This window comes from Haliaeetus leucocephalus, unplaced genomic scaffold (genome assembly GCF_000737465.1).
Source record: "Haliaeetus leucocephalus isolate CR32 unplaced genomic scaffold, Haliaeetus_leucocephalus-4.0 Scaffold2, whole genome shotgun sequence".
NCBI classification, from domain to species: domain Eukaryota; kingdom Metazoa; phylum Chordata; class Aves; order Accipitriformes; family Accipitridae; genus Haliaeetus; species Haliaeetus leucocephalus.
The window spans coordinates 15,421,264-15,447,478 of NW_010972438.1; positions in this window are offsets into that span (position 1 = coordinate 15,421,264).

The window sequence follows — 26,215 nt, forward strand, 5'->3', positions numbered from 1 at the left end:
AACTTCCCTAGCTAAGAAGCAACTGAATAAATTTTCTTCTGGTTGCTCATAGTGTAAGATGGAAAGTAAGTGGAATCTCAGCCTTTTAAAATATATTTTGAAAATAGTGTGAGTGAAAACAGATGTTTAGAATGAAAGTGGGATGTTATAAAATCCCATCAAATTTAGAAATCAAAACGATCTATTGATCCTTTTTTTCATTAAGTGCATCTTATTTTGATATCTCAGTATGTCTCTCTACAAATGCAACTGTTCCCTTCAGAATGTTAAAACTTCTCTAATACTACTGCTATAGTACGGAATTTATGAATAATCAATAGGGTTACATAGATTCTGTTACTTATTCATTCTAGATATCCTAGATATTTTGAGCCAATATTTTGATGTATATTTAACCTAATATACATAGAATTGCTTAGGACAGAATTGAAGCTGTGTCAAACTACGAAAGCTTTTGACTTTATCCATTTACGGAACCATTAAGCAAATACTCTTGTGTTTTCTGCATTTAGGCTTTTAAAAAATATTGTCTTTATGTTATAAAGGATTCTGTTTTACATGATTAACATGACATGTTCATGTAAGACAAAATGCTCTCCAGTGTAAATTAGGTCTACAGAATTTACCTAAACATTTGTTGAGTATGAAAGTTCTACAGCAAGGCCTTTTCCTAATGCATACATTTATCAGCTAAAATCTTGATTGTTTTGCCTGTATTATGTCACTCACGTCTGGAAAGAACAGCATCCTGCTGTTTGTGAAGCTGATCTCCTGCTGCTATTTAGCCACTTGTAGGATTCTGTCCCAATTCCTCTAATCCACTCTGTTTCAAGAGCACCATATTTGGACTCCTTCACACATTCTTTTGCTGCTCTGTTTGGGATGCTCTATGAGCTGAATTAGAATTTTAATGCTCTGTTCAAAACAGAAGGAACCTTTTTCTTAAATGAGGATATAAGGAATAATCTCTGCTCCCTTGGATAGAATTTCTACACGTGCACTATATTATTTTCCTTCAAACTATTGTCCAGAAGTTAGGGGCACAATTTCAATATATTGGTTTACTTTATATAAATCAGATCCAATTTGAGGTTTAATGTTGCAGTAAGGCCTGCTACCATCTTAAATTGTTTCTTTCCTGTTGTAACTCCTCATTCAGAGTTCAGTGCTCCTTGTTTCCATTACATCAAAAGTTTACTGATATTTTTTCGAGCTCCTTGTGCAAGTCAGGCCTAATTAAAGCAGAGAACCAAAAGGACTCCAAAAATGGTGTTAGAAATGACGCCAAAACACAAAGTGCGCTGTAGATATTTTTGCCTTACTTTCAAGAAGTCAGCAAAGATTTGCATATGTGTTTTGCCAGTAGCTATTTTCTGATTGCCACATAAAACAAGATTTAGAGAAAACAACTTAAAGCTTGATTGGTATACCTATATATACATTGTGTGTCACTTTACTTCACAGCGAAGCCTGTTAACTTCAGCAGAACTATTTGTGGCTGAGATAGCAATTGAAAAAAACAGGATCGCAGACATGGTCCTTTTAAATGTAGAGCTCCCAGGCTTATGCTTTCTTTAAGATTTGTTCTTTAGTGAATGGGTTTTAGTTTACTGAAAAATAAAAATGTGAATTATGATGCTAACTTCACTCTATGAAAAGAAATAAGTTCCTTGGATGCAATGTAATATTGCATGAGTCTCTGTTGTACAATTTTAAAATTTTTCAGTGCAGTATATATAGCTTACCTAAGTTTATAAAGAGAATAAAGACATTATCCAGGTGAAACGTATTTCAATAATTCCATGAAGTGTCTCTCACTTGTACCAAACTTCCTGCACAGGAGAATTTAGAATGTTTTTAGAGCAAGTACCATGTTTGTTTTAGCTGTAGCTTTCTGCAGTCCAGAGTTCCCTCAGTGTGCTGGATTATCATTGGCAGGAGCCACTGGTGCCAGGACCTGGTGAGAAACACCATCTTGTGAATGGGGTTAGGGATGCAAGTGGAAACTGGAAAAGACAACGGCTACAGCCGTGTGATAATATATATAAATTGCTATCAAGTTTTACAGCTAGGAATGGAACAGAGAAGTTAACGAAGAAAAAAGGGAAAGAAAAAGATTTCAGAAAGTGAAGGTGGAACAGGGAGAGAGGTAGAGAATTATAGGAGGAAGCAAAGGAAACCATACTGAAGAAGTGGGACAAAGAAAAAGTATTATCTGGCCTTTCTTCCTTGCATTTGGCAAGTAATGTGTATGTATTATTTGTTCACAAATGTGTTAACATGTCTAATGATAGAAACTTATAAGAAAGACATTTAGAAGTTTTTATCAAGGGATTTATTTTATGTAATACAAAATTAAGAGATTTGTAAATGATCCATCTATGCAATGTCAGCTTGAAGACTTGTGGTTCTGCTGCTCCTTCTCTGTTTGTATTTTAAAATTAATTGAAAGCCTCATTGTTTTGTTTAAACTGTGAAAGCTTCCAAGGTCAATGAGTGAGGTAATTGACCTGCCTCTTGTAGGACAAAAATATGTATGTTAAATTGCATAATTAGTTTTAATTACATAATTATGGTGTTTAATGTGTGGGGGTCAAAGGTTACTATTACATTTAGAAGTCATGGCAAGAAACACAAAAATAAGCAACATAGTTTAATTCTGTGTTTCTTTGGGTTTTAAAAAAGGGGTCCACTGTGATCTGTCCTTGACCTTGGATATTTGATGATTATAGAAAATAATATATTGCTGTTATACTTTTTGGAATCATAGAGACACCTTTGTAAATGTCTAAGTGACTTTACCAAAGACTTCATTTAGGTTTAGAGTACACGAAAGTTAATCAACAGTGGGAACTCAACTGACAGCAATTTAATCTGATTGGGAAAGGTAATTACATGATTACCAGGAGTGTTTATATATGGACAAGGATATTTTTATTGGAAAAAACCCTAATTGCTTTCTTACTGAGAAGAGAAAAACCAAACAAATTTGTTGTCACAGGTTAAGAGGACATCCTTCGTTCCTTGAGACAGCTTCTTTCCATATTTTAGTGACAAAATGAACTCATAATTCTTTGCAAATTTGCACTGGGATTATGTTATGAGTTCCTCTGTTTCTAAACTAGAAATAATGCCATCATTAACTTTTGTTTAAGAAGCTCATTGCTTACACATTAATTGTGTGATAGCCTAAAGATGTCACGATGCTTGTAATTCATGATCTCTTTTACTGTGTGTAAACACTGTTGCTTAAATAAAGGTTGATTTCACCAAACTTAAACCTAAAGGTCCATTATACTAATGGATATTTCTGGGAAGGAAGGCATTATTTGTTTTTCCATGATGGTAAAAAAAAAAAAGAAAAAAAAAGCACTTTGTACAAGATAGGTAGATAAAAGATGGTGTTCCTAAAGGCTAGAAGAAAAAAGTCCCACTTTAGGTTCTCTGAATGGTCCTTTAGAAAATGCTCTTTCAGTCTATTGACAATGAAGGGAGTGTTGGGAGATGAATCTTCATTAACAAACATTAACCTCTGTGCATACCTCCCTGAAGTGCACTACAGAGTAGAATCCCGTTTGGCTAATAAATACTGGCTTGCTCCAAAGCCTGTTTAAATAATGGGCCAGGCCTGGCCTTGGCACTTTGTATGATGGTGTTAGACACAAAAAAAAGAAATTGAAACTTAAAAGAATAACTTCGTATCTCCTCAGTAACTATTGAACGCATTCTGCCAATGGAAATGGGATACAATCCTCTAAAGGCTGGCTTCTAATGAAAAAGTTAATGAACTAAACGTTAAGTAAGGAATAAATGAATTTTTTAAATGAACTATGTAATTATGGGAAGTTCTGTGATTCATTCCATGTTATAAAAATCATTTGTTCTCCCTTTTGCTAATTTTTCCCTAAATAAGTTCTTTAGAAAATATTACAATTTTGAATTGTTTTTCTAAACCAGATGATCCAGTCACTGTTGGAGGCACATAGCCACGGCAAAATCTCATGCTGTACATTGATCACCTGTCCAACCTTTGCCTAGAGTGTGATCCCCAGTTCCTTCAAGAGATCCATCTTTACCAGTCTATAAAGAAGAAGAGGAGGAGGGAGACATCTGGGATATTCAAGTATCAAAGTTTAACACCAGAGCAGGTTGAATCTCCATTTATATTATTCTCTATATATGTTGCTAGTATTGACTTGGATATTTGGCTGAAGATTTTTTTTCAGTAATTATATAGTATGCTCTGAAGTTTTACCAGCATTAAGGCATTTTTGTTTAGACTCCTCACTTACTGAAACTACGTACGCATTTTTCATAGTTCTGTGGTGTGAAATTGAATCCAAAGTCATTCTGCTATGAAGGAAGTTAGCTAATCCTGAGCATGCCTGGCAGTCTGTACCTGTATCTCAAACCCATGCTGACCACAAAGACCAAAATGGCTTGTTTAAAACTGTCCAGTGTACTGTAGTTGTACTAGTCTGTATTTAGCCCACGCAACTAAATCCAGGTCCTCAGCAAGTAGGCTCATTTTCATTTGCTTGCTTCAGGCAAGTTAAACTTGCTTCTTACTCTTCCTCTTCCATTTCCATGAGGAGTTTGATATCCACAAAACAGACAAGGTTTCACTTACTGTCCTAAGGACTGCCCCTTTAGGAGTCTAGCACAGCCCACACACAATCCTGGAATATGTCCAACTTGTTCTTTGAGCAGAATGTGAACCTCTGACCTTCTGGGCCTCCGGCAAGAGTGCTGCCTACTGAGCCACCAATACCCAGGCCATCAATAAGTTTTAAATGCCAGTTGCAGACTTCACAGAGATAATGACTTCAGTGTGTAAAGGTTTTGTTGTGGAGGCTGCAGTCTCACATATGGCGTGACAGAGTAAATATGCTAAAACCATAGAGAGCTGTTGCATAACTCGCCTTGATATAACAGTTTTTGTAATATGTTTCAAGGCATGGAATATTATTTAAAGGGACCCTGTTATGTAGGCTTAGGCCCAAAATGAAGCTATTATAAAAAGAATGTTTAGCAAAACCAGAAATATGTCCATGAAATTGTTGGAGTGGGAATTTCAGGGTAAACTTGCTTGGATTTAAACAGTTGCCTGCATGACATTGCACTGTTGTGCTAGGGAATGAGAACCAGCAAATGAAAATACTATTAAGTGAGAATCAGAAACTGAAGCTGAGCAGAATTAAGATATTAGAAGTCTATTACTATTGTTATAACTTCTTGAAAATCTTACCACATCCTCAGAAGGAAGAGATGAAAAAAAAAAATTCCAAATTAGTAATTCAAAGCAGCATTAATGACACATATAAATAAATGTATTTGGATTTTACTATTATTTTTAACCTGCTCTCAAGTAAGTTCTTGTATTTTATATACTTATAAAGAACAAATTAATATGAAATAAGCTTTAGGGTTTTGGTACATCTCAGTTTTACTAATGTTCTCTATTTAAAATTTAGCATTAAAAGGATACAAAAGACATGTTGATGTTTGTGAAAATCAAACTGATAAATGTGATTACACAAAATGTTATTTATAGACTTGGATCAAGAAGGAAAATGTAGCCAGATTCAAGCTAAGACTTACATTATGGAAAGGCTGTTAAATAAATTGCATGAACCTTCTATGGAGCAAAGGCCAGGAACCCAGGACTCCTTTTTCCAGCTGAGCGCCCAAATCACTAGGCTACAGACTCTTGCTCCCTCTTGTGTTCTTTCTCTGGCCCAATGAATCTTGAATTATTTTCTGTACAATGATACAGCTTCAATAGGAGAGCTTTAATATATCCCTTTCCTCGTCCCAGCATTTAATGCAGCCAGTAGCCTGTTGGTTAGAACATGCTGCTAAAAGACATTGCTTTGACTTCTAGACTGAAAAGGGAATTGGACCTGGGGATTTTGCTTCTGGGATGAGTAGCCCTGCTGCTAGGCTAGGGGTGACTGCTGTTCATGTACCATTTTAGAAAGAAACAGCACCTGAAGGATTTTGTAGGAAACCCACCTGGTTGGTGTTTATTAGGCTGGCTTTGAGAACACCTGTCGGATCAACCTCCTCAGACCATCCATGCAGGGGTGGGCTTCATTTCTAGCTCCCAAGCAGGCTAGATGTAAGCTGTGCACTGAGGTGGTCGGTCCTGGCAGGGCAGGTAAGCTCTGGCCATGCACAGAGATGCAGCTCCTGTGTCTGGCCTGTCGCACCATCGAAAACTGTATTGTCTTCAGAGAACAGACATCTCCAGGACGAGATAGAGGCCTTGAGGATCACCATTTTGGCTGGAGGTGCCTAAATTCTCCACATGTCCTCTTTTTAATTCCCATATTTTTAGGTGCGTAATTAGTTTATTTTAATTGAAGAGCTCCTTTGGATGTAGAACTGAGGGATTTTATGAACCTGTTTTTCAAACATAAGCTAACTGTAAAAGAATGTGTTATAATTCAACAAGATGATAGGGAGAATTTCTGGTTCAAAAGTGCATTGACAGTTACGAACCATAGACACGGTGCATACTGAAGCTCTAAAAAGTGAAATTGCTTTAAACGTGTTAATGCTTTTCAGGCATTAATGTAGAGCACTGTGCATTAGATCTGAACTCAGGAACAGTCAACTAAATTAACTGCATTGCAGTTATAAAACAAATGTTTGTCAAAATTTCTGACTTAATTCCTAGGCTATCATTTTATTTTTTTCAGTGTGTATGTTTTTATTAAGTGCTGCAGTGCAGGTCTTTATTCATGCAAATGCATTTATCTGCCTCAATGGAACTATTCTGGTAAGTCAAATGTCTAAGATCAAATAGGATGAGTTTGGTTTTCTTTTTAATAGAAATTCTAATTTTGAAAATGACATCTGTGAATTATTTTCAGGCTGAAGAGCTACAGACAGTATAAAATTAGAACTGTGGATTTCCTTAGCAGTATTTTTATTATTGTTTATACCTGTTTAAAACACTGGAGAAATAATATGATTCATTGCACGTTACTTTGCTGGCAGTAGATGTGTCACCTAGTTTAGTATCCAAATGTGAACTATTGCTGCTTTGTAATATGGTAAATTGGGGGTGGAGGTGGGAATAGAAACTTATATTCATGACAGGCTGTTGGTTTTAAAGACAGGTCTTTTTCTGCCTCGCTAGTGTCTATTTTCATTGCAGTGGAGCTTTTTATATAGTAGGATAGCAATCAGCAGAAGTAGGAAGGATGCAATCCATATCCTGGTTATTGACTGAGTAGATTTATGTGCAGTTCATTTGGCAGCATTTATGTTTCCACACACAGGACTTTCACTGTCTCATAATCTGTCTAAAGAACGGCTACCATTTGCACAAGTTAACACTATCTCTCCTTTCACAGTGAACAGAAGTTAAATTGATAAAGATTGTAAGTCAACATCATATTAATGATTTTGTGTGCATGGAGACCTACCGGTGTAGGGAACTGCTTGGCACAGTGTTGACTTGATTGCTCTAGAGAAGTGGGTGTGTGTTTGTGTGTTAAAGGGGGTGCTTAGATACCAGTGTTATGAATTTGGGATAAATAGCTAAAAAACCACTGTAATAACCCACATAATGAAACAGAAGGATAGAGAGGACTGAAAGAAAACTGAAGTCGGAAAACTGAGTAGGAGAGCGGAGGAAACAGAAACATTTCTACAGGAGGGAAAATTTTTGAAAGCTGTGAATTGATAGAGTGGTAAACTTTGGAGGTGAGTAGAGGTCTTCAAGAATGAATAAATTTTGGATAACTATGGATAAACTATACTACATGATTCTAGTAGATTTGAATCGGTGTAATTTGGGAAGCCTTGCATAAGGCAGTTATAATAATTAAAAGTCGTGATCAATAAGTATCTTGAGAGAGTCAGGTAACAGTCAAATGCAAGAAAAGCTATAGAAATTAAAAACAGACTTGCAGTTCAAGTCACATGAAAATTAGTATTTAATTTGGGAACAGCATTTTCAAGATTACAGATAGGAAGGGTAAAAAGAAATGACAGTAAAGATGACTTATATGTTAGTTAAAGTTCAGATTACAGGCCTTATCCTCCCAAGTATAAAAACCATCAACTGCATTATCAGTTAGCAAAAAAGAAAAAAAAGTAATATGAATGCTGTTGTGTTTTCCCTTGATCATGTTTAAATGAAAACATTTTTCATGTTATTGTGTGTTTTGATATTTTTGTTTTATATGAGAGGTTTCTTGATGGATGATTAGTAGCAATGATTCCCCACCTTAAGTCACTTGCTATCTTGAACAGGAAAAGATTGCATGGCCTGGTCTCACTGTCCCCTCTTTAGTGTTGTTACAAAGAAAAAAGACTGTTTACAAATGTGTGAAACTTATTTGCATTTGCTCTTGGAAATACTTAAGCTGCTAGGGAATTTTTCAAGTTAACAGAGTTTTTGATAGAAATTGTTGCTTTATCAAACCTGAAGCCTCTCTCATATCAAGGGTAGTTTAAAGAAACTTCCCTTAGGAAGCTTTACTTTCAAATAGCAAATAACTAATTTATTGAAAATGGAACTGCTCAACAAGAAACCTTGAGAGAAATCTGCATTACAATACCCAGAGCGTAATAGTTAGGGCATTATCCTTTAAGACATGCGACTTTGGTTCAATTTCCTTTTCTGAATCCAGCTGAATAGAGACTTAAACCCAGTTGAATATCTAGTGCATCCAAGGCAACTGTCATTACCACTGGACTATTGTCTGTAATAGGTTGGGTATCTCTGCTTTTGTGGAAATTCTGAAAGGATTTGTCCTAATACTAACAAGACCTTTCTGAAATCTTCAGAATTCTTATAGGCTAGGGAAGAACCTTTGTGCCTAGCTTTATTCATAACCTCCAGGCTCTGAAGAAATGCCTGTAATAACCATTATTTTATATATTCATACCAGGCAACATTTATTAATCTGGACTCCAAACTAAATCTCAATCTCAGACTCCATATAGAGCTGTCTTTCCATGCCTCTGGTTATTCCTGTCAGCTGTCTCAGGTTTTTCTCTGTTTTTACTATATCCATACTTCTAACCGTTCAACCAAATCTGCCTAGAAGTAGTACTTGGGATATAACAGCAATTAATTTAATGGCATTTTTTCGGTATAGTTTTCTATCTCTGTTTTTGCACCTTATGATTTATTATGACAAGGTGAACTCAGGGGTGATCACTGTTGAAGATGCTTCTAGTTGAAATGTGCATCTACTGAAAAAAAAAAAAAAAATTCCAAAACCTGTAGTAAGTAATTTGATTGTGGCTGGGACATTGTTTTGGAATATGCAGTCGATGATGGATTCCATGAAACTACAGGAATCAGGATTGTTTTGTGCCCTGTCAGTGGGTAGGTATTCTTCTGAGATTACCAAAAGGGATCAGTTACCTTGGTAATGTGTCCACCAATATTTATTGTGTCTATTTCTTTACACAGGCTAACAAACATTCATCATGTGGGAATGTTGGTCGTGATCAACTTGAGCTGAATTTAAATTGATGACCTAAAGGTTAAAGTCTTTGTATCCCATTACCTCTCCCTTGGGCTGTCCAGTCCCACTTCAACTGGGTTTAACACCATTTTTAGTTTATCAGTGTCTTTGGAGGAAGAGCAGTCTTTAGAAATGTTGATCTGACAAATACCATCGATATCCTGTTAAAAAAAAAAATTAAAAAAAATTCAGTATGACTTTTGCAGCTTGTCAATACTTGAAGAAGGTTCTGAACAAGTATTCAGATGCTGGACTAATAACTTAACCAGCCTGTTAGGTAGCTTTAATCCAGTCATATGGAAACATAATGCAGTGTAGCAGCCCAGTGAAACATGAAACTATGAGAACAGCTGAATAAATTTAAACACATTTTTGAACATTCTAACCTTTGTCATAAAAATCTGATAATATAGAAGAAAAGCTAATAACACTTTCTTTTGGTTTTGTTATTCTGTACAGTAGTTGAGAAGACTTAATATTTCTTGTGGTTGCTGACTTTAAAGAAGTAGTGACAATTTCTGCTTTTTGCCCCATATGAAGTCTATTCTTTCTCACTCATTAAGGAATGAATCTGGTTTCTGTTTTATTCAATATTGTATATACATCTCACTCACAAATATTTAAACTAAGTAAATATAGAATCTTAAACATGGAATATGCTTTCATTCTAAACTGGTGGCTGTGGGAAAAGGTAACAATATTTTATTCAAATAGCAGTGGTCCTTTTGGAAGAGAAAAATAAGTGTTTTGCCTAAAAATTGGATAGGCTTGTGTTTTCTGTAGGGCAGCAAACTTTTTACCAGATTATACCTATATTGTTATATTTATATGTATAAAATTCAGACTATAAAGGATCTATAGGAAAGGGTTTGCAGATACTCACTTCAAAAACACATGGCTAGTATTCAGCCCCTATATCTGGGGCTAATTTAATTCTTCTTCTCCATTCAAAGTGCCTCACTCCTGCCTACAAATGCAGAACAGATTCCCTGTATTTTGTTTCTTGAAAGTACCGTCATTTTATTCCTAACTGGGAATAGCATGAAATGGAAATACATTTATGACTCTACTTAAACAAACACCAAACAAAATAAAAGCAGGGATAATCTGAAAGATAGTTCCATAACAAATTGATGCAGAAAAATGCAGGAATATGAAGCATATTGAAAAGTACACAACTGACATTTTCTCCAGGAAGATTTCCTTTAGCAAACTGATTTTTGGAAGCAGCACAATGTGGCATACCTAGAGTACTTAATTAATTTTGGCTTTATGGCCAGTCCAAACTGGTAATGCAAATTCATGGTTTTAATTTGATCCATGCAAGTAAAGTTCAATACAGGTCTAGGTATGCAGCAGGTCTAGATCCTGTTCTTAAGATACAGTTAAGAGAGTTGTAAAAATAAAGTTTTATTAAACTTAATACAATGACTAGTGGGCATTTGTGCTTTCCAATGTTATGTCTGTGTGACTCTCCTATGTATATTCCTCACTCTTCTTCCATGTATATTGTACAGTCTGAAATGCTGAGGGATACTGCATTTTACATCCTGAGGCACAGTCATGCGGAGGCTTTCTTGAAAAAAGACAAGCTCTTTGTTATGTTTTGGAGTCTGTGGTTCAAACTGTAGCTTGTGTAGGTAGCTAATGGGTTCGACCAGCTCCTTCAGTAAAGCCTGGATCCTTTTGTGGGTAATATATAATTGAAACATAAAATAAGCTTTGATTATAAAAGGTGTCTTCTATAAACAAAGACAGTTACAAATATAGCACTTCGGGTTTACAAGGCAAAATCAGACCAAACCTCAAAACAGAAATGGAAACTAGATAATATTTATTATGCATTACAGAGATGTAATGAACTGATCAATATGAATCTCCTTTGTTGAATTTGATGAGGTCGCAGAATTAATTTTAAAGGGGAGACAAATCCACCCTTTATTTTAATTGGTATTTATGTGTAGACCAAGTACCTGAACTGGACCGGTGGTGAAGACTGCTTTAGCGAAGTTTAGTATTGCTTCTCTTTCTTCTTTTGTTTTTCTATCAAATAGAAAAAGAAGATGTGAGAGAACATAAAATGGTTTAATCTCCATTTTGTCGGAACAGGAGGGTAGAACAGTATTTTCCACAAGATTCAGTGGCTATTGTTGACTTTTTTATGTTAAACCTATGTTCATGGAAATCAATGGCAAAAACTTTAGGGATTTACAAAAGGAGGTTTGGGATATGTTAGTTTTGCCCTCTGTAATTAGGCATAATAAAGAGCTTTGTGGTGTAGAGTTTTTTAAACAGCTTTGTCTGGAGCTACTCTTCCAAGCTCTGCTGGTTGAAATGTTACAGTAATGAATCCTAAATTCAAAGATGATTTCTTAAGAGTGTGGCTTTGTTCTCCTGTGCACACTGACAGATACAGGGAGAGCAAAACCTTTCTTTGGTCTGAGATCAGTACTCTAATGAAAATGCAAATACTTGTGTATGTTACCACAGCTCCCATAGAAGCACCCTTCACACATTGGGTTTTCTTCCTCACTTTGATTGTCTGTACCAGCCCACAAATTCAGTCTGTGTTGGCACAGAGCCCCCAACATGGAAAATCAAGACAGAAGTGTCCTGTCATGTCTCCCCATGCTTTTATTTCCCATCTCTTTGAACTGTCCTTCTTCTGAAATTTTCCACTTCAGCTATGTGATTACTCTAAGTACTTCCTTTTACTAAATTTGTTAAGTGAATCTAGACCTCTGAGCTCCAAGTACCGTTTTCATATGAACATAAGCTCTTTTTCTCCTTGTGGACATCTTAACTCTGCTGTGCAGAATGAAGTACAGTCCCTTTGTCTGTAGTTGTAATATACTTCATTAGTTTCCAGAAGACAATAACTTGCTTTATTTCCATTTTATAAGGATTAATTATACTAGAAAAAGCGCTCAAATAGCAAACAGAAAAGGAAACCAGATGTTGCATAGTTATTTAGCCAGTGTTATTTGCGGACAGATATTTAAGCTATGTGATTTTGGTGGAACCTTTGGAAGCTGGCTACTGAGTGAATAAAATATCCAAAGTATATGTGAAAATATATTTTGCCCGATAGTACCATTCTTTTACCTAACTATTGCAGGTAAATACTTTATCAGTCCCTGGCCAACAAATTTGCAAAAGTATTTGATTAGTACAGGAACAATCCCCAAGGCATATTGTGTATAGAGTCATAATTCATAAATAGGCTTTTGTTGCATAAGGCACAATTGCACATTTCCAACAGTTTCAGTTTTCTGTGTGCTAATAAAATGGTATAGTGATAAAACTCTGTACAAATTTGTTTTTCTTATAGATGCAGAATCTAAAATAATGAATGTTTAGAGCAAGCAAATGAATTCATCATCTGAACACAAATATTTAAATGTGTTTCAATGAGAGCAAGCTTCGCTTCTGGAAATAGTGTTTTGCAAAACAGACATGTGCAATTTCTCTTATAGCAATGGTTTGTATAGGCAGTTGAAGGCATATTTAAAAGTTAGCATGTGTTCCTAAAACTGTTTCTATCTGTTTTAACTAATTTTCATGTCATTTAGTACCTGTAAGATTTGCAAGACATCGTTCTAAAGTATAGAAGCTTCCTGTTCTAAGCATCATAGGACAGACAAGAATATCAGTTTATATTGTCCCTTTCATCGTTTCTACATTCTTGACATCTCAGAAATCCCAAACTGTGGTATCTCCCCAAATTTGTCTTCCACCTGTCTTCTTGAGCACCTAAAGCTTGTCTTCTGCCAACCAATCCTGTCAAAGACAATGTGCCTCATGTCATTACTAGAAATTATCTAAATGACAAATGTTGCAATATTCCAGTTACTAACATCCCAGCACTTATATGGATATGCCTCATATTCAGCTTTGGCTACCCATTTCAAGGAAGCACCTTATCCGTATTTTGCCAGATTAGCTCTTTTAACGTTTTTCACCCAGCATTTCAATGTCTCTTTTCTTATAGCCTCTAGTGGCTCTTCATTCTCTCATGTAGTCCTTCTGCTGTGCTCTCCTTTCCCTCTACAACCTTTTCCAGCTGCAGTATTCCTTCCAGGCTTTCAGCTTCATTTGACTTATTTTCAAGCCTATCTCCAGCCTCTTTTCCCTTCTTTCCTCTTTCCTCATTAGTAACCTGCAGGCTCTTCAAACTCTCTTTTCCCAAACTTAAAACCCCACTTTCCCAGGTTATGTCATCTATTTCCTGCCTCTTCAGCTCTTTCCTACTGCTCTCCAGTGGCACTGAAGTTTTGTAACAGTTGTGTTACAGTAATTTTCACTGTTCCATTCTAACCTTACAATATCCTGTTATTGGGTCCATGCAGGTGCTCAACCTGATGGACTTTGCACGGAGCATAGTCAGAGAAAAAGAAAGTATGTAGCTTCTGTCGTCAGAGATGACAATAATCTGTTCCTCTTTTTATAATACCATTTCCTGTTTATGGGAACCCATTGTTGCTGACAGTTTATTGTAAAGAGGCATCATTCTTAAATGCACATTCATCTTAAGAAGTTTGTGCATTTTTTTACTATATGCAAGAATTGTTTGCTTTATGTAACTATTTCCCTTGTCTAAATGTAACTCGCAGAAAGTGATGATAAATGTTAAATGGTTCTTGTAAAACTGTTAAATTGTCAGTTTCAAAACTTAGTAAAACACTGATGTTTTCATTAGATCCCAGCACTGAGGAATGTCCGGCTTTCATCGTAACAGTGTTGTTTAGTTCCATGTAAGTCTAAATACTCGGCCCTTGGGAGATATCTTACTGTCACCTGCTCCTAAATTGAAAATTATTTGTTCAGCCAAAGGGTTGGGTTTTTTTTGGAAAGGAATCTTTTTCTTCAACAGACATCTTTGATGTGGGACAGAATCCCTTCAATGTAAAATAAATCAAAGCCTCAGATGCTATTAAACAACCTTTTAGTTTAAATATATCCAGTTCTAGATAACCAAAAACTGTTCTTTCCTGCCCTTGTTGTCTCTTTCTCTATTAAACAGATCTGTAGATTTTTAGACAAACAGTTCTATCGGCTACATCATGAGCTTCTAGCACTTTGCTGATGAATAAAAACGTGGTGTTAAGTAAACTTATTTAGAACACATTCTCAGTATAAATATCTAAAAGCATTTATCTTGAATAACAAAGGTACAGCAGTCAAAGACAGTAGGTTAATGTCATTCAGCATAAAATAGAATAAAAAAGCTGAATGTTTCTCATCTCACCTAGACAATTAACAGAATCAATTTAACTCATAATGTCAGAAAACTCCTAAAACTGTATAGTGCAAATACAACCTTGATTTAGTTGTGTGTAAATAAGAACTGTTGTCACATTCACCAAGCTGCATCTGGCTTACGCCTAAACAACTACTTTTTTTTTTTTTTTTTTTTAATAATGCCCTCTTTATCTTTAAGAGGCATAGAGATGTAGGGCCAAATCAGATTTTGCTTGAAAAGAATGAAGGAATGCATAAATAAATATATTAGTACCTAGTTGAAGCATATTGTTTTGAATTCTGTAGGGCTTTTTTAAAATAATGATTGAGAATATTAGCAAGTAAGTTCTTCCAGTAGATATGGTTCTTCAGGATGGAAAAGGAGCATGAGGCAAATATTATGAGACTAGAAAAAAACTTTGAAAAGAACCAGATACAGAAAGGAGGAAACAGATCTTAAATTGTTTTACATTTATTTTCCTAGTCCTTGTACAACCAAGAAACCCCCAAACAAAAACCCTACAGAAAGCTCATGGAAGCCTGAGGTGTATTGCATCTCTGAAAACCTTAGAGTATACATCTCAAAACAGAAAAAGAATGTCTGCAGGTCTTTTTTTTTATCTGGGAATATTCTGTCCAGGAACCTATGGAAGAACAAGAGTTGGCGTCTTACCCAAATCATTCTCGTCAGCTGACAGCAAGGTACTACACAGCGCTATACATTCATACCCTCCTCGACTCCACTGAAATAAAAAGCTTCCAGGCCCTGTCTGCTGAATCTGACCTCTTGAATACATTTCTGGTATGTCATACGAGACATTACATCTAGCCTTGAATCTCCTTGGTATCTCCTGTATTTATGCATTCTGTCTCCAGATCTGCTCCTTTGTGGCAGTCGCGTTCAGAATGCCACGTGTACGATATGACTATTATAATCCTAGCCTCATAGTCTGCACAGAGGAATTTCTTAAATATGTGCCCTTTACTTATAAAACACATGTGAAAATTACAGATGGATGGAGAAAAATGCTTCTGTGCTGTTCCTTTCTTTGCTTTCATCGGCAAGTTTCAGAGTAATTTGGTCTCTGAGGTTTTTTTAATCTTCTGTTTTCCTATTCTGATGGTGGTATGTCCACTTAGCTAGGGAACATTTATCTTTCTAGAAACAGCCTGTAACACTTTTTCTGCTTCTTTTCCTCCCCCAAAGTTTTTTTCACTTCTGACACTGTAAGTTCTTTGTTGCTTAGTCTTTGTTTTTAAAACGAGAAATTATTCTATTGACAACAAACGCTGTCCTACTGGAACAGGGCTGTGCCATTATTGGTGGCCTTTTGATGCAGCACCAGACACCTAAACATTAGGTGTCTCTTCCTGATATTAGAAAAATGCCAATTAAAGAGGTGGTGATTGAGGAAGACCTAATCAACAGAGGTCTCAACATGTCTTTTAACATGAAGTATAAAGAAAAATCCTACTTAAAGGATTTTTACCATAGTCTTGATCAATTATTTGCTACAGGGCCACAGAGATGAGAAAGTAGCAAAAAAAAGATGTCTACTTTATTCCAGGTTCAAAATACTGATCAGGTAATTAACAAATAAGTATAACTTGTTTTTTTTTTTTCTTTGTATATAATGAATTTATAATGAAGGCAAAGCCCAGGAAAATAATTAACAATACTAAAATGTGTATGACATCTATTTCTGTTAGTACTATGGACTTCGCTTACAAAAATAGCAGATCTCAAATGATTATGTGCTAGATAGTTTTTTATACAAAGGGTCTACACAGCCCACTTATGGGCCAGGAGGTCATTGCATTATATACTGTATGAATATATATATGTATTTATGATCCTGATAGTGTAAAAGAATGCTTTTGAGTATGTAAATAAGGTCAGTATGTTTGTATGTGTACTAAGCAAGGATGATTTGTATTTCTGTGTGCGTATGTGTGTGTATATACACACATGTTCATTTTATGCATACATACCTATTAAGCAAGCTTAAACAACACTATGCAAGGAGGTGTCTAAACTTGTTTCTAGGTTCCAATCCTGTTTACAGCCTCTGGGCATTATTTTAATGTAAATAATAAATAGGAGGAAGAAAGGTCTCCACTAGAATTACTTATTTAACAGCATTTTTCACACCAGTTTAGTAATCTAGTAAATTTATTTCCATAATGGACAGCAATGGACAGGAAATAGCTGTCATGGCTGCTACCAGTCTGACAACTGTTGGCTTGTTGAATCATGGTTTCTAGAAGCCTAATCCGAAGCTTTCCCTATAGTGATATTCAGATTTCCTAGTATTTAATTTCTTTTTTTTTCCTAGCGGGTGTTGATTGTATTTATATACTTTTTTATTTACCTATCTCTCTTTTTCTATTTTTGCTTTCTCTTATTTATGCAAGTCAGAACTTCAGCACCTTCCCTTATCCTTGTATTGAGGGATTTACTATTCCTATAGAGAACTTAAAGAGTCCATTTTCTACATATATACCCATATAGGAATTTCTCTGATTACTGAAGCCTTGCATCTTCTAGGCAAGGTTTTATTCATCATGACCTGACTATAAAATCAAGGTTTAAATGGTAGCTACAAATTAAATTTGATAATAGTGTCTAAAGAGTATGAAAAGATGTATCAGTAAATGATACTATATACACATATGTGAAGAGCAAAGCAACCTGCTGTTCTTCCAACAGTTATTACTCTGGGACACTCAGATTTGTTAAGAGCAAAGTTATGGAGGCATTTTCTATATGCCATTGTCATACTTCTAGTAATTTTTGAAGACACTAGAAAAGGCTGACTTATTGGTAAATAGACTGGTCATATTGGTAGTAGAACTTAAATACACTAAATATTTACATGTGCTGTAGGTCTACCAGTTTGTAAGAACATAAAAATTCCTTCTTTTTCAGTAACTGTTTTATATGGTGTCGTTTTTAACAAAATTTTCAGAAATCGGTGTTTATTCAATACAGAATGCACAGAACTGTTTTGTCAATCAGACCTAAGCCTTCTAACTTGCATAACTTAAATATAAGTAGTTAATAGAAAATGAATTCCAATGATACTCAAAAGAGGGCCTATTTTGTATGATGTTATCCTCCATTGTATATCAGGTTTTACACGAGCCTGTAACAAGGATCCAGGGATTGCATATCTTTTAATAAAAAAATATGAATGGCATTTTAAAGGACCTTCTAGAATAACTGTTTCATCAATCAATTAGACTCTATCAGCAATGAAAAACTTGATGTATAATTGTTACTTAATATTTATAAATGTATTTGATATAGAATATCCATGCTTGAAATGCATTTATATGTATTTAATGTTAAGTTTATATTTAGCCTATGTGTATTTTAAGATTTGGGAGTAATACAGAGTATAGTAATTGTTTTTCCTTTCAACCAGAAAAAAATATAAATTGAAGTTGGCTGAGGCTGCCAAATTACTTAGTTGCACTTAGTTAATTATTAAATCCATTCACAACATGACTTAGAAGTGTACTAGTTAAAAACATCGTACATAATCAATCTCTAAAATATAGTATTTGGCAGCTTGAAATTTGTGCTAAACAAGGAATGAGTTATTGAAGCACTGAAACAATGCCAATCATAAAACCATCTAAATCCTTCCCTGCTTTTGTGTCATTCACAAGAAAAGCACTTGTTATCTGTTTTCAATTTATATTCTGTATTTCTGCTCTATACCCTCAGTTTGGAAACAGAGATCTGGAAATACCTAATGGCAAATCTTAAGTTTCTTGAAGCTAACAAAATAATTTTTTAGTTCATCATAAATCAATTACTAATGATTAATATTATCTACATACTATGAAACTAACCATTAAGAGAATATCTAAATTATAGAATACAGGAAATTAACTGATACACGGGTTGCATTCTTTCTTTCTGGGTAAAAGTGCATAGCATAAATATCAAAGCTCAGTCATGTATGACTTCCAATAAGCATGCTGTCAAATACAGTAATAGCTCTGCTATGCTATGTAAATCCAAGCTGCTGAACAGTTAGCAAACAGCTAAATGACATTCTTTCGAAAGCTTTTAACTTAGCACTACCACAGGATACGTAGTTAATAACAAAAACAGCTGCATAGACATTCTTGGATGCCATAATTAAACCGATAAATCTGCAGTGACATATATCTGTGATGAAGCGATATGGCATTAGTGGATTCTTTTTCTTTAGTGATCATGTGTATATCTATAGCATCTTGCTGAAGAATGAAGCTCCACACTTAAAAGCCACTTGACATTCTTTTATAAAAGTAAAAAAGAACTATATTTTGGTTTAGTCATTTGTTAGAAAAATTGCTAACTTTCCCAACCTTTTTGGTAAACCGAATAGGTTTACAGCAGGATCTGTCACCAGTGTTGCTTTTATCATCACCAATCCCTACACTTGCAGCACATACACAAACGTAGAAACTTGTCTCAGAAAAAAATGTACTGCTGTGTATGTGATCTACTAAATCATTGTTGGAAAAACCACTGAATTCTTAGTATTATGGCTTGCATAGGAGTGCGATATCTTTTCTTTTAGCTCTACAATTCAACTTTCATTTGAACAGAATCAAAAATCTCTGAAGGAAGAACCAGTTCCAGTATTAAATATTCCTTGCATTCCAGATCATTTTCAGATGTCAGCTGTCTATTTCCCAGTCCCTATGCAACTGAGAATGAATGGAGGCAAACTACACACTGTTTTCCCCTCTTCCTGCTAATGTGTGTTAGTTTGTCTGGTTTTAGGTTTGGAAATTTTGGGGGGTGGTTGGGAGGACAGAGAGGTTTGTGTGCAGTATATGCAAGTTTCAGTTCCTACTGAACACTCCAAAATCACTTTCCTTTGGAAGTATTGAACTGCTGCCTGCAGATCAGAGGGTCAAGTTCATATCTTGTGTCCTGGAAGCTGTCCAGCTTCCTAACAGAGACTCATAAATTCAAGAAGTCTGTTCTGATTTTGAGACCAGTTGGGAATTGCAGTAGCAAATAAAAGCTTGGACCAGTTCATGGAGAAATAAGGTATGCAAAGAACAAATACAAATTAATTTGAGATTAACTTAGTTACTGTTTACCAAAAGCCAATGGAAATGTTCCTTACTTACTTAGGATTGTCCACAACGATGATGAATTTTTCGCAGTAAGGATGACTGCTTTTCCTAATGGGTTCAACCAATGTTCATATCTGGCTACTTTGTTTGTTAGGAGTTTCTCCTGTTGTGACGATAATTAGAAATTAATTGTAATATAGTAACAACTGTAGTAAATTACTGTAGAAGTGTTAACAAAACTTTATTTTAGCAGTCGCTTATATCTAGGTCATGGACCATACTGATTTGTTCTTTTCCTAATTGATGTATAAATCAGATGGATGGATAGAGATGGGCTTTCATTTTAACATTTCCCTGTTCTTTAATGGTAAATCAGTGATGCTTTTGGAGAGGTTTTTCAAGCACTGCATTTTGAGAGAGAATTGCTTTCAGTCCATGTATTGTTCATGTTCCCCATTGTCATGGATCTGTGTGGTCCGTATTTGACAAATCTTCTTCCTTGGTGGTCATTACAAACTATTTTCACTTTCTCCTTGTTATGATATGTAACAAATTAAGAAAGTAAATGCCTTGGGCTAGATCGAAATCTGTAATAAGTCTTCATACATGGATAAATGCTGTGATCACGGTTCAGAAAGCCTGTGGAAATGTTGGCCTGAAGTATTTTGGAAAATGTTTCCAAAATCTGCTGAGCTCTTTTCTTCATCCAGATTAGTGGTTTCTCTCTGAGTGCAGGTTACCTTTCTAATTTTTTTTCCCAGTTCTGTGCAAAACTATTGATGTATTCCAAAATTCAGTTTGCATGAAAGCAAAGCTTTTATTAATTATTTCTTTAAGCCGATAACCTACAAATAGAGATACGTGATTGCAAATACAATAGTTTCATTCTTATTTCCAAAAACATTCACCCATAGAAAAGATGGCATCGTGCCAGTTTCAGGAACTCTAATGTGACTTGCAAATAACAGCCTCCAGGGGAGCAGGAATGCAGCGCTCCTAATCCTGGCCCCGAGTCGCTGGGAGCCGAGGCAGTAACCTGCTCAAAGGTGTCACGCTTTGGCCACGTCTCTGCTGGTGACTGCCCAGCAGGACCAGTCACTTCCCTGTGCACTGGTTCAGCTACGCGACTGATGGTTCTGTCTCTAAGTATCATCAGCATTGCTGCAAGTCTAGGATTTTGTCAGGCTGTTGCATTCAGGAAAACCAGGACGGTTGCTGCAACTGGCTTTTGCCCATGGAGCAGAAGGAGGAAAATGCAAGTTCCAGTTCCCTTGCTAGGAACCCCTTCATGCGAGGCGGGTCTGTACGGCATGCTGTTCTCATTGGGATCACGCCGGCCAAGTATCCCACGGGAATGTCAGGAAAATAACACCAGTGAAATGATGGAAAGCAAATCATCTGGTTTGCCTGTACTTCTGAGAGATTGCTTTGTAAGCAGTGTGACATCTTGCTGTGGGTGTTAAAATACTTGTGACATTCTGTAAGTGAAGAGTTATATATGGGTAACACCACGACGAAACCCTTGTATCTAAGCACTGCCCTCTGACTGCATATGTAAGTGCCTGTGTGTGCGTGCGGCTTTCAAACTCTCGCAGAAAAGTGGCTGGACACACAGATAAGAGAGGGGTCTGCTTCCTCTTTTTAGGATTCAGTACATGTTACCAGCTTGGGCTTTGGTGTCTTACAGTGTACAAAAATTATCTTTGTATGGGGATAATTAGGAATGTTTTTGTTGAAAAATCTAAACTTGTTTCCAAAAAAATGTTTTGAAGGAGGCAATCCTGTGTGCGAATTCAGGTCAGATTTGGTGAACAGATGTGCACTTTCTTTTGAGAAATGCTTTTGAAAAGTTTTAAACATTTGTTTGTTCTACATAGAAAGCAAATTAGGATGAATTCATAGACAAGCACAGCAGGTTTTCTACCACAATGTTGAAGCTTGTGTGCACAAAACAGCGTATACTTTTGCATTTTTTCTTTTATAATATGTGTAATTTTACTGCATGTTTGTATTAATTTACATACATTTCATATACATATGGTCTGTCATTTAATTCTCCGCTGCGTCATTATACAAGAATGCCAAAGCTGATTCTAATTGTTCAGCAAACTAAAGGAATTTAGGGAGGTTGCCCAGAAATTCAACATTACTTAAATAAAATACACATGTATTTTAAACCTTTTAACAGACACGTTCTGTGCCATATCCCCTTTACTAATATTAAAATAAGACTTATCAGCACAAGCTGCATAAGGTTGTGCTGCTGGAGCCAAATCCTGGGATCAGCATCCAGGCCACGAGCCTGCAATCAGTTACACTTATGTTGAACTTCATGCACATTTGTCATTCTTTTGAAATCAGCAGGATTATTCACCTCCATAAGACAAGTATGTGTGGAACTGATTCCATGAGCAGACCCTCCATTTTTATTGGCTTCGTTACGTATCTGAGAACAGGAAGAGGAAAATCTGCATTAGGACCACAAAATTTAGCTCATATGGATCATATTGGAGACAAAATTTTGGTACTCAGGCTGCTGGTAGAAGGAGAAAAGGATCGTGCAGGCAACACGCACAGTCAGTGGCAGAAGGCGTGTTCTGGGGGATAAAAGAGATTATGGAGAACAAGAGAGCGGAAAGTTATTCCATTGGTTCCTTAGCTGAGCTGAACCTTTTGAGGTCCTGTGAAAAATCACAAGCACATCATGAAATGGTAGGAATGGTAGGGAAACAGTAGAATAAGTGTAGAAGGAAAGATTAGAATTGGTTTTGTTTTTTAAGTTCGTAACATCTGGATCTAGTAAATATTTTGATGCCGGAGTTTCCCAAGCTGTTTAGTTGAACCTGCAGCAGGATGTTTTTTGGCTCATCCTAAATGGTAATGTTAATATCATTCCCTAGACACTGCTTTTTTACATCACTTCTGGAAGTGCTGTATGCAGTTTGCAGTGTCGTGTGCAGTAGTTGTAGAAATTTTTGCTGTCAGTGCCAGTATTTAGCAACATAATTTTAAATATATGTGCAAGTATGATATTAATGACCTTATTTCCTTTGGTTCTTGAGGATTTTTGTTTGTAAATTTGGGATTGAATCTTTTAATAATAACATTCATGCCCTCCCTTCACTGCCCAAATAAAAGACCAATAACAGCTATGAGGAGATTAAGACAGGCTAAATGAAATCTCGTTACATTAGATGAACGTAACTGCTGCAGGTAATTAACGCCTTTCATTTTGAAGAATGATTTCAAGCACTTGAGGGAATTTGGAATGATATTTTATGTTTTATTCCAACTAGTAATGTAGAAAGGAAATGAAATAAGACTAATTTTATTTTCCATTTTTGCTGTCTCTATTCTCTCTCTGTTCTTTCTCTTGTTGAAAAACTATTGTCATTTATGTCATTAAAACACAGAGTTATTGCCCCCAGACTTTCAGTGAACCACAGCTGTTGACCTTTTTTGTCAAAAGCTTTGAATACAAAGCTACATTGGGAACATTTGTAGCCTGTGGACCATGACAGTACTGTAGACTTCTCTCCTGTCCTGACAGAAGAGAGTGCCAGAGGGTGTGCTCACATAGTGACTGCATTATTTTCTGGCAATTGTGGTAAAGATTTCCTTGCTTTGGGTTTTTCTGCCTCCTCTCAAGTGTACAGTCATCCTTCAAACCTATTATACCACCTTCTGAATACTGTGGCTTTGTCCCTTAGGCTACATAATCTATTGTTTTAAATGTTTACCAGTGCTGTACAGACATTAAATTAAGCATTGCAACTTAACGTGGAATGTGTGGATACTTGAAGCCGGATTTAAATGACACCTTGATTTCCTTGCTATGTAATCATATATTACATTGAATGGGAAAGTTAAACCTTTTCTAGTACAGGAAGTGCTAATTTTCAATGAAGACATGAATATTAAAATAAATACTGAATACTAAGCATGTGAAAAACTCAAGATGTCTTCGCTTGAAATATGCCATAAACTCTTTTATTTTTCCGGGTGATTAAATTAAGCACTTTTCAGTAGTGCACACCAGCTGCTGCATCTGTAACTAAACCAAGTACTTTCCCACAGCACATGCTGTATATTTCATTCTTATGGCATTTTATTTTGACAGGTAATCTTTATTCTTCTGCATATGAAGTCAAAATTCAGAGGATAAGTAAAAATTAAAGGCAAAATACAGTGTGTTTCACAGTTTCTGTGAATTTAAGTAGAGCCATATTTTTATTGGCAAATATAAGGACAGGTAAAGCTCTGTTTCTAAATACATCGTCTACACATAGCATGAAGTCTCAAGTTTGGACCTAATTTCTTTTTTCTCTGTACAACTGACATTCCCCAGTCTTTCTCTTATGATTGTATGAGGAAAGCAGAAAGGGTGGTAGTGGAAGAGAATTCTGCCTTTTTTCTTAGGGTAATTTTCCCTGTGAAATTTGATCTGTCTTAGTTAACGTTTATGAGGTTTTGCGAACAGAGAAGGAGCAATGTGATGTGAATGCAAAAATCATACATTCTCAATACAATTCATTAGATTACACTGCAACTTATATACAATCCCCCCCCGCCAATCCTTTCATAACTGAGCTTTCTAAGCATTACCATAATTGTAAGCATACACTTATTCTAAATAGTCTTTTCCCTTAGAGAATAAACAGGTAATTTTTTTTTTTTTTTTATCCACAGTCAAGTCCACTTAGAGGTGCAAGGAACAGAAATTGTACTTGCAATTCAACTGGTATTTTGAAATTATACTGGCAGAAGAGAGGCTGCCTTTCAGAAAACTGTTTTCTGTATGCTTCCCCCTCCTGTCCCCCCCTTTCTATAATAGGACAATATACTTCTTTCAGCTGAACCATGAAGTTCTTGGATATCCTGAAAATCGAAATCAGGATTAATGCTTGAAATATATGTACCTATCACTAAAAACTGAACCTGTGAGCTAAATATGACCCACAGAGCTCTGGCTTCTGTTCACTCCAGATCCCAGGAATCAACATCAGGCACACAGTGATGAAACAGGAATGCTGTTTGGCTCCGCTTTAGGTAAAACCAAAGAACTATAGTAATGTCTAAATGACTATGTAGCAAAAAGGTTGAAGAGTAGCAACAGGCATTGATGACATAGTTTAAGACCATTTCACCCAATAACCTCTTCTTCTAAATTAGCAGTAATATTACTGGAAGACCTTAGTGTTGAAATGTCTACAGCTATTTATAATTAGAATATCTGTTTTCAAATTATACTGTTAGATTTTATACAAGAGCTGTTAGTAGTATGTGTAATGCATATTTTTTTCCCTTTTTGCATGCCTATGTACTTTGTAGTCTGCAATGAATTAGCCACATTATAAAAGGCATTCTGTGTTGTCATTTTTTACTGCTGTCATTACTGGTAGGCCTGTATCTCACCATAAAAGGCTGCCTGCTAGTTGCTGAATGCTCCACATGCAGACTGGAATGCTCCGTAACTGCAGGCAGCAAGTTTAGACACCTTGCTGCACAAATACTGCCTCCATTCATATTTTTGGGACTCCGAAAATTTTCTTTACTAGTACCTGTAACGCACGTGATCGTTAGCTGCCTGGGAAAAGGATCCCAATAAACCGTGTAGTAGTTAAGAAGGTAAATGGCATCAAATTATTTAAGGGTGTGTGATAGGAAGCGGATCTCTTTGGCTGAGGATGCACTTCAAAGCACAGGAATGAGCGATGGTTCTTCAGGGCTGAAGAAATGTGATGGAAAAAGAGAGTAGGAGAATTACGGTAATGGCTCCTTACACTAATTCCGAGCAAAGCACTTAAGTTGAGTCAGATCTATGGCGGTGTTTGAGTAGAACAGCTACATTGTTTCCACTCAAATCCATCTTGTTTTCCTAATTTAATACACTGCTACACAAAAGAGAGGTACAGAATTTTTCCTTTCTTTTGGTACTTGACTCAGTACATCTATTTTATTTTCATTGTAATTGTGGGGAGAACAGCACAAAAGCCATTATATCGGAGAAATAAAATGCTGATTGTATATATGAATTTATCTCTAAATTCTTTGTAATAGGCTAGGACACAAAGGGAAGGTATATTCTGTTGTCATTATGGTGATCCTGTCCTCCTCCGTTTTAGCAAACCTCCTAAAACTACAAAGCAATTATAATATACAAAAAGCTAAAATGAGGATTTGTTATTAGAGAACACAGCAGTGGAAATCAGTACGGACGTAGGAAAAGGTTATAGTAGTACATTAAGTAATGCAAAAGGAAACACACAAACTCCTGAGAACTGTAATTCAAAGCTACTAGGATCTAGCAAGGGGAGGCTAAATCCAGCAAGGTGCTGGTGCAGCAGTTCTGATCTGTCAGTAACATATCTTTCATATCTGTATTTTCTAAA